Here is a 10571-nt window from a genome sequence, read left to right as displayed (position 1 = left end):
GGGAAAACAGGAAAGGAATATTCAGAGAAGTGGTACAGGACAGTATTAAGAATGGGGGAACAGCATAACGGAGAGACAGTTGCAATATGATAAAATATCATAATTTCTCTATAAATAGATATTTCCTCTATCACAGACAAAATGATGTGTGGCTCTGGTCCATGGGGGATGCCTCATATAAACCCTAAAGTATCAGCTGCATGCCACTGAGCAGCTTTTAACCCCACAATAACAGGCAGCCATTACCCCATAAGTTAATCTGTAAATCCACTTCAAGTAAATGGTGTTATTATGGCATACTTGACACCATGTTAGTTCTTGTAAAATAACCAATGCCTAAATGATGTTTGATGTGTATTATTGTATATAGTTTACAGTATTTGGGTACTTTTTGATAAATTCTAAAGAATCAAGACTAGAATTGTTGCATAAAAAAATTACTGAATGAAACATAATTCTCTCTTTTCAAAGAGCACAAAACATTTACTTTTCAAACTTCATTATACATAAGTTATACATGAAAACTTTATTTTCTTTTGTTAATATAGGACAAAAATAAAAACAAAGAACTGAAAAGGGAGGTCAAAGAGCAATTACAAGTAGTGACCGGAAAGGTGGAAGAGTCAATTAAAGAAATAGACCTCGTTGAAATAAAAAATCAATGGAAACAAGAACAGGAAAATCAGAAAATATCTTTTAGAGAAATAGTACAAAAGCAGATGGAGGAAAATACAAAAGAAACATTTATGAAAGTAATTAAAGGAAAGGAAAATTGGGTGAGAAATACAGATGACAAAGGTAAATGCATTGTGGTCCATGGTATCCAGGAAAAACATAATATGTATAAATACCAGAGAGAAAAGGAGGAAAAGGAAATAGCTAAGGAAATTTTGAAAGAAATACAGGAAGGGCAACATTTTGACAAATTAACGAATTTACAGGATAGGCAAATATTCAAAAGAAAAACAACATAGACCTCTGAAAATAAACCTAAGAACTCAAATAATAGCTGAGGAGGTATTATTGAAAGCAGTTAAATAAGCAAACATCAACAAATTCAAACATGGATAGAAAAGGAAATGAGTGATGAGGAAAAAGAAGAAAGGCAAGCTCTCAGAATTGAAGCTAATGATAGAAATGAGAAAAGAACAGAGACGGAAAAAAGCAAGTTTTTTTGGAGAGTGCTGGACTTCAGACTGAAAAAAATGGTACATAAAAGAATGGAAACTTAAAGCTAAAAAGGAAAGAAAATATGAAACTGAAAGTGGCACACAAATATTGATGGTATAATCTCTGGAATTAATTAACTAAATGACTAGAAATAGAGAAACCTGATATTATGGGAATTGTGGAGACAAAACTGAAAGGACCTCTATCAACAAGTACAGTGGGACAAGGTCTATACATTGTGATCATATATTGTGATCACTCTAAATCACTGGAAGACACAATATATGTGTTAAATGAGTTACTGAAAGAGGGTGGTAACATAGTAATTATGGGTGATTTTAATGCAAAGGATATAATCTGGTAAGAAATGATAGTAAAAGGGGGAGAAGAACTTTGGAGCAACATTCTACTGGATATGACCATTGAATACATCTTAACACAATGGGTTAAGGAAAATACTAGATATAATGTGGAAGCATTGAAACTAGATTTAATATTAACTTCTGAACAAGATATCATGAACAGAATGGAGTATAAAACACCAATTGGAAAGAGTGACCATATACAGATAGAGTTTGAATTAAAAGAACGAAACAATGTAGGAAGGAATGATAAACATAAAGAAGGAAGATTAATGTACAACAAAATGGATTTTGTAAAACTAAGACAAAAAATTGAAAAAAAAAAATGGGATAAATTCTCCAATGAGGAAACAAAGATGGAAGACAAATGGAACATATTCAAAGAAAAGTACAAGGAAGGAATTGATAAATATGTACCAAAGAAGAAGCAAAAAGAGATTTATATGAAGAGTTGGTATAACAAAAGGTGCAGCAAGGCTAAAGACAGAAGAGACAAAACCTGGTAAAGATGGAAAAGAGACAAAAAAACATCCAAATGGCAAACATACATAAAACTTAGGAACAAATATGTGAATATACACAGGAAAGAAAAAAGAAATTATGAAAAAGATATTATAGACAATTATAAGGACCAACCTAAACTCTTTTATAGATATGTAAATGACAAATTAAGAGATAAACACAAAATTGTAAAATGTGTGAAGAAGATAAAGAATATATAGATGACACAGAAATGGCAGAAATTATGATCAGATATATCAGGCCTGTTTTTACAATTGAGAGCTTACAAATTTGGGAAGATGGATAACAAGAAAGACCCCCTAAAATGAAAGAAATAAAGGTAACACAGAAAGAAATAAGAGACCAAATAAAAAACCTAGATGTTAGGAAACTGCATGGACCAGATGGAATTGCAAATTGGATACTGAGTGTATAGATGAATTGATGAATAAATTGTACAAGATAATAGACTTTTCACTCAAAGAAGGAAAGGTACCGCAAGATTGGAAAGATGCAAACATAGTACCAATATACAAATGAGGAAACAAAGAAGACCCTACAAACTTCAGACCAGTATCCCTTACAAGCACAGTAGCAAAAATATGAGAAAAAGCTATCAGAAACAAATGGATCAAACACTTGGAAGAAAATGAAATAGTAAACCCTAAACAATTTGGCTTTAGAAGTGGAAGATCATGTACCACAAAGTTAATATGCTTTTACTTGAGATTAATTGAGATAATACAAGAAAGAGATGGCTGGGCAGATTGTACCTTCTTGGACTTGCTTAAAGGCTTTTGACAAAGTACCACCTAAAAATTAATAAGAAAAATTGAAATAATAGGGGGAACAAAAGGTAAGCTACTGGAATGGATGAAGGATTTCTTAATTGGGAGAAAAATGAGAGTGGTACTTAGAGACAAAAATTCGAACTGGATAGATGTGATAAGTGGCATCTCGCAAGGCTCTGTATTGGCTCCTTTAATGTTTGCCATATATGTAAATGATATGTATGAGGGAGTGAATTGTTACATCTTTGCTGATGATGCCAAATTACTCAAGAGAGTAAGCACAGAAGAAGATTGCAGATCGCTACAAGAAGACCTGGACAAAATATGGGAATGGAGTCAGAAATGTGAAATGAACTATAACATTAAGAAATGTAGCATAATGGAATTTGGAGAAAGCAAAAATAGAATATTGGGTCAATATAAAATTGGAAACAAGGAAATAAAAAAAGTCAATTCAGAAAGGGACCTGGGAGTGATTATCTCAATTGACTTGACACCTGATAAGCATGTCAATAAATTATTTGGAGCGACTTTTAACTTATTAAGATGAATGAAAGTGGTCTTCGACTACATTGATGAAGAAATGGTAAAGAAAATGGTGGTTACTCTAATAAGACCTAAACTAGAGTATGCTGCAACACTATTGGCACCTAGCAAAAAAAAATAAATAAATAAATAAATAAATAAATAAATAAATAAATCAAAGAGCAGCAACAAAAATGGCACCTACACTATCAAATTTGACATACAAACAAAGATTGGATAAATTACATCTATCAACACTGGAACAGAGAAAAGAAAGAGGTGATTTGTTGAACATTTACAGAATTATGAAAGGGATGGAAATTCTAGATAGAGACAACTTATTAAAATGGGAGAGAAGATAAACAAGAGGACACGAAAAGAAGCTAAAGAAGGATAGTTACAGACGAGATTTGAAAAAGAATAGCTTCCCACGTAGAGTGATTGATGTCTGAAACAAACTAAACAGAGAAACAGTGAGTGCCAAAACTATACAAGATTTTAAGAATAAACTGGATGCGGAGAGATATGAAAACGGGTCACTATAAGCATAGCTCTTGTTCCATAAAATACAACTAGGTGAATGCAACTAGGTACAATTATGTAAATAAAAAATTAATAAAAGATAAATTGCAGTCATTGCAGCATCTTGCTTAAGTGTTTATCTAAACAAATCTTAAAGCTTCGAACTGAACTACATTGCACTGCCTCTGCAGGAAGTTTATTCCGTTCATTAACTACACAGTTGGTGCAGTTGTTTCTACCCACTTCCAAATTAAATCTATTTCCTGACAGTTTGAGACCATTATTTCTTGTCGGATTTTCATTCAGTGTGAAAATTTTGTCACTTTTGATGTCAATTCCCTTTAGAATCTTAAAGACCTGTATCAAGTCACCTCTGAGTCTACACTTTTTTAGGGAAAACAGATTCATATGTTTTAGTCTATTTTCGTATGATTTATTTTTGATATTTGGAATGAGTTTTGTGGCATGTCATTGTACTATTTCCAATTTGTCAATGTTTTTAATGAGATTCGATGACCATATGGAAACAGCATATTCCAAATGTGAACAAACTAACAATTTATATAGCTTGTTAATGAGAGATGAACTTTTGTAGTCAAATGATCATGCAGTCAGTCCTAGAATCTTGTTTGCTTTCTCAGAGGCTGAAATACACTCCATAATAATTATAATACATAATTAACTTTTTTTTTCCATTGTATTCATGTTGAAACATGGACTTTTTCACAAGCCTCCTCTATATATTTACATGTATACTGGAAACAAATATATCTTTTTATGCATACATCCATGAGTCCATCAAAGAAGGCCCAGGGTGCCAAAATATCTATATATATATACCAAGGGCTTTTTCCCTCTTACAATGGAGGTAGCCAAGTCAAAAGGTAATTACCCACTCCTACCCATTCTACTCCCTTCCATTTCACTCCCACCCATTCCACTCTCATCCACTCCACTCCCATCTACTATTTCTTACCTCTCATCTTATCTTCTCATGGATGATGGGTCATCCCTGTATTGTGCCCACTGCCCTAGGTCAGAAGCAATGCAGCAAGACACAGCACATCCACAGCAAGGCTGCTTCACTTAAGGGGGGATCTGATGGTCTGGAAAGCCATTTTTTTTTTTTTTTTTTTTTTTTTTTTTTTTTTTAATTGAATATTTCATTGTGCATGGATTTACTTTCCAACATTATTCAAAAATATATAGGAAAGTTAATTTTAGCCATAGGTTTAAAGGGACAATGGGTGTATGCTATTAAAGGGCCATATGCAAGAATGAACTCTACATGTGGCAAAATACAGCTCTTTTCTGCGTGTGTTTTTCTTGATATTTCCATTTTTTTGTGTGTGAAAATCTAGTGGCATTTGGCATCTTTTTCTCATAGTTGTTGTACAGACTAGGGTAACTAATTAGTTATATCTGACCTTAAAATAGAGTGTGTACTTTAGAACTTTGGTGACATATTCATTTTTTTTTTTTTTTCCCCCTTTGTGATTCACTTTGCTGCTTCAACCTTGAAGCTTACAAAGAAGTAGAAGCTGAAGAAAATGACTGAATGTAGGATAAAAAGTGTCTTGAACAAAGAGAAGCTGGCAACAGTGATTCATTGCTTGGCAGCACATCATCCACCCCTTCTATGCCACCTCTCGCACCATCCAGCACCTCTTCTGCCTCTTACACCACCTCTACAACCCTCCAGCACCTCTTCCTCCCCTCCTACACCACCTCTACAACCCTCCAGCACCTCTTCCACCCCTCCTACATGATCAGATCGTAAACTTGATATAGGTAAAGAAATTGATATCAGGCTACAAACAGATAATGAAAAATGAAAACCTCTATAGTGTTATTTGGAATGAGTTATCAAAAACTATATTTTTTGGACTAAACAGATTGACTGATGGTGTTTACAGAGCTGTGACGAAATTCAGCTTAGGAATAACATTGGTGGAGAGCATTAGGCAACACTTCAAACAGTTTGTACATGAGGGAAAGGGAAGACAAGAAGAGAAAGAGTTTATCACAGAATGCAGATGTGAAGACACAAGAAAATAAAAACAAAAGGATAAGGAAAGTGAAAGAAGAGGAGGATGAAATAGCAGCAGAAGGCATTACCTATGGCCCATGTGTGGCACCAACCTAGTAGCACTCATTTGTTTGGTGATAAGGGAAGGTGCCCATTGCTGATTAAAAAATAACCCTTATCAATGATTTGACACTGTGACGACACCCCAGCAGTGAAGCAAATACCCCAAAAAACTGATAAAGGCACAGAAAAGAAGGAGAAAGAAAATAAGGCTCCCCATTGCAACATTCAACAGATACTAAAGTGAAAAAGGATGATTTCTATTTTAAATATCATTATAAACAAAGACTATGAATATGATTTATATATAGAAAGTTTTAGAATGTTATATTAGGAAATAATTCCAGTCATAACATACAAAACCAAAGTATGTTGTACAAAAAAGTTCAGACATCTTACTGAAAACTTTGAAGTGCATTACTCAAAACAAAGATTTTTCAGATTCAAATATTTGGCAAATTTCGAAAAATAATCCAATTTTCTTCAAACTTACCATGCTAACACATGAATGTTGTGCCTTTCTCATGTAAGTTTTGATAAATGATTAAAATGATGAATGATATCGCTAGATGGAATTTTATTGGAAAAAAATGTCATTGGTGTGACATCACAAAGTCATGCATTATATGACCTATGTATATCTTGATCTATTAAGCAAATACAGTGGTTAGGAAGAAAGTCAAGCATAAGTACACATGGGAAAGGTTGGTGGATAGAAGGGTGGCAGATAGAGCGTTAATGGACTACATAGTGGTGACCAGGAGTATGGTAGGAAGAGTTAGTACATGTTCTAAGGGGAGAGAGTGGGGGAATATCAGATTATTTTCTGGTGGAAGGTAAATTGAGAGTGGAGAATAGGTGGAGAAAGAGGAAATGGGCAGAAGGTAGGGAGGTACTTAGAGTGAACTGCTTAAATGAGGAAAAAAATGAGAATGAGTATAAGAAGCTGAAAGAGGAGTGGGAGGGAGTAAAGGATAGAGTAGAACTAGGATTGGAGGAATGGGGAGAAAAGGTCAAATGTGCAGATGGAGAGATGATAATGGAAGAGAGGACAGTGAGAGGAAGGTGGGCAGAGTATTTTAGGGAGTTGCTAAATGTGAAGGAGGATAGGGAGGGAAAGGTAGTTGCAGTGGGAAGCGCTAAGAAAATGAGAGTGATGAGTGAGGAAAATGGAGGAGAAATAGGGAAGGATGAAGTGAAAGCAGCTGTTAAGATGATGAGAGCAGGTAAAGCACCTGGGTTGGATGGATGCCATGCAGAATGTCTGAAGAAAGGAGGTACAGTTATGGTGGACTGGCTGGTGACGTTATTTAATGTTTGTTGGAGAGAAGGTAGAGTGCCGGAGGACTGGAGGAGTGCCTGTATAGTTCCGCTTTACAAGGGAAAGGGGGACAAGTGTGAATGTAGTAGTTTCAGAGGGATCAGCTTGTTGAGTGTAGTTGGGAAGACTTATGGGAGGGTCTTGATTGAGAGGATTAGGAGAGGAACAGAGGGAGTAATTGGTGAGGAACAGTGTGGGTTTAGGACAGGTAGGGGTTGTGTAGATCAGATTTTTGTGGTAAGACAGATATGTGAGAAAGCTATAGGAAAAGGTAAGGATGTTTTTTTGGCTTTTATGGATCTGGAAAAGGCTTACGACAGGGTAGACATGAAGGCACTGTGGGAGGTACTGCAGATATATGGGATAGGAGGAAAGCTGTTAAGAGCAGTCAAGAGTTTTTACAAGAGTAGTAGAGCTTGTGTTAGGATTAGAAATGGAGTGAGTGATTGGTTTGAAGTAAAGGTGGAACTTTGTCAGAGATGTGTTATGTCGCCCTGGCTGTTCAGTCTTTACATGGATGGGGTGGTGCGAGAGGTGAATGCAAGGATAGTGGGTCAGGGGTTGGAGATGATTAAAGAAAATGGAGAAAAGTGGGAGGTGAGCCAGCTGTTGTTTGCTGACAACACTGCGCTTGTAGCAGGATCAGAGGAGGGATTGAGGAAGTTAGTGACAGTTTGAGAAGGTGTGTGAAACAAGGAAGCCTAAGATAAATGTGGGCAAAAGTAAGGTGATGAGATGTACAAGGGGAGAGAGTGACAGTAGGGTGGAAGTGAACATTAAGGGTGAAAGACTGGAGGAAGTGGATAGTTTTAGATACTTGGGTGCAAATGTGGAAGGAAAGGGAGGAGTGAGGGTGGAGGTAGAATGTAGATTGAGAGAAGCGAGTAAATGCCTTGGTGGATTGAAAAGTGTAATGAGAAATAGACATCTGGGAATGGATGCTAAGAGGAGGTTATATGAAGGAGTGATTGTGCCAACAGCATTGTACAGGGCAGAAACATGGAACATGAGAGAGGAAGAGAGAAGGAGTTTGAATGTGTTTGAGATGAAATGTCTGAGAAGTATGATAGGGGTTACTAGGCTAGATAGAGTGAGAAATGAGGTGAGGAGGAGAACAGGGGTGGAAAGGGAGTTGGGAGATAGGGTTGATGAAAGAGTATTAGGATGGTTTGGACACATGGAAAGAATGAGTGAAGAAAGATTAGTAAAAGAGGTGTGGAAGGTAGAGGTGGAAGGAGTGAAAATGAGGGGACGTCCTAGGATGAGATGGATGGATGGGGTGAAAGGGGGGATTACAAAAGAGATTAATGTCTGTGGAGGAAGGATGGGAGAGGACAGAAGACAGGGGTGAATGGAGAGGGGTTGTGTATAGATGATGCTGTGATGGATGAGGGGTAGTGGGTGGGGGATGGGGGGTGAGGAAGTATGTATGAGAAAAAAAAAAAAAAAAAATTGATGCAGACCAAAGGGATTTCTCCCTATCTCCTTTTCAGCACGGGATGGAGAGAGGGGGTTGCCGAATTTATGAAGCAGCCTTGCTGTGGATGTGCTGTGTCTTGCGACACTGCTTCTGACCCAGGGCAGTGGACAGGATGCAGGGATGACCTGTCATCCAGGAGGTGCCAAGATAAGATTGAGGGAGGAGGGTGGAGGGGAATGGAATATATAGGAAATGGAATGGGTGGGAGTGGTTTCCATGCCTTTTTCTTCTGGCTACCCCCCATGTAGGGGGAAAAAGCCTTTGGTATATGTATGTGTTAAGATTTTAGGAAAAAACATAATTACATGCTGTTTGTATGGTATTTGTGATTTTACATGCAAAAGCAGGTTAGTCTAGGTAAAGTATTAAGATCGGAAAACATTTGTGACATCATCAATGACATCATACAGCTGACTACTGACTGGCGGATAAAGAGACAGACCTACATTGATCAAATGCTCATGGAATATGGAAGATAATAATTTGATTATACTGTAAAAATATCAAGTCGATATATAAAATAACTTTTTTTTTATTAATATTTTTCTATCAGACCATCAGATCCCCCTTAATCAGTGCCCCCACCTCTCCATCCCCTCATGTAGAAAAAGAGAAGACTGGGAGAAATCCCTTTGGCCTACATCAAAATATCATGCATAACCACTCCCATCCCCTTTCTTCCATCACAGTATCAAACTATAGACCAATCTCTCTTACAAGCACAATAGCTAAAATATACTGAATCCAAAGCAATTTGGTTTTAGACAAGGAAGATCATGTACCACAAACTTAATTTGTTTTTATTCAATATTAATAGATATAATACAAAAAAGAGAAGGATGGGCTGCCGAAAACTTGAAACAACAGAAGGTGTAAAAGGAAAATTATTTAAATGGATGGAAGATTTCTTGCATGAGAGGAAAATGAGGGTGGTACTTTGAGATAAAAACTCAACCTGGGAAGAAATGATAAGTGGCTTCCCACAAGGTTCAGTATTAGCTCCAATAATGTTTGCTATATATGTAAATGACATGGATGAATGTGTTGAATGTTATATGAACTTCTTTGCAGACAACGCAAAACTACTAAAGAAAGTAGGTACAGAAAAAGACTGTGAATCACTACAGAGAGACCTAGACAAAGTCTGGGAATGGACCCAAAAAGACTTCTACATCAAGAAATGTAGAATAGAGTTTGGAAAAAAGTGAAAAAAGAATATCAGGATAATATAAAATCCGTACAAAAGAAGTAAAGAAAGTTAGCTTGGAAAAGGACCTAGGAGTAATTATCACCAAAGACCTGTCCCCAGACAAGCATATAAACAAAATAGTTGGAGAAACCTACAATTTACTAAGATCAGTATAGATGGCTTTTAATTACTTGGATAAAGTAATGGTGAAAAAGAAATTAGTCACACTGGTAAGACCAAGACTAGTGTACACTGCAACACTATGGACACCCAGTACAAAAAATGAATATAAAGAAATTAGAAAGAATCCTAAGAGCAACGACAAAGATGGCACCAACACTATAAATTGACATACGAACAAATATTATCCAAACTGGAACTACCAACCCTTTAACAAAGAAGAGAAAGAGGAGATCTATTGGCCATTAACAGAATTATGAAAGGGATGGAAGTCCTTGATAGAGACGACTTATTAAAGTAGGATAAAAGAAAAACAAGAGAACATAAAAAAGAAACTCAAAATGGATAGTTATATATAAGAAAAAAAAAAAAAAAAAAAAATCCACACAGAGTGGCAGATGTCTGGAACAAATTAGATGAAACAATAGTGTGTGCAAACAC

At 36.2% G+C, this 10571-nt stretch overlaps 1 protein-coding gene across 1 annotated transcript in view; it reads left to right on the top strand.

Moving 5' to 3' along the window:
- Nucleotides 1–10571, top strand: part of LOC143022814 (uncharacterized) — a gene marked incomplete at its 5' end in the record, with an annotated part of 149122 nt that overhangs the window by 10169 nt on the left and 128382 nt on the right. The gene's annotated exons all lie outside the window — the stretch shown is intronic.

This window comes from Oratosquilla oratoria, unplaced genomic scaffold (genome assembly GCF_046742065.1).
Source record: "Oratosquilla oratoria isolate Oo_2021 unplaced genomic scaffold, ASM4674206v1 SCAFFOLD186, whole genome shotgun sequence".
In the NCBI taxonomy this organism is placed as follows: Eukaryota; Metazoa; Arthropoda; class Malacostraca; order Stomatopoda; family Squillidae; genus Oratosquilla; species Oratosquilla oratoria.
This window is presented reverse-complemented; position numbering and strand designations above follow the sequence as displayed.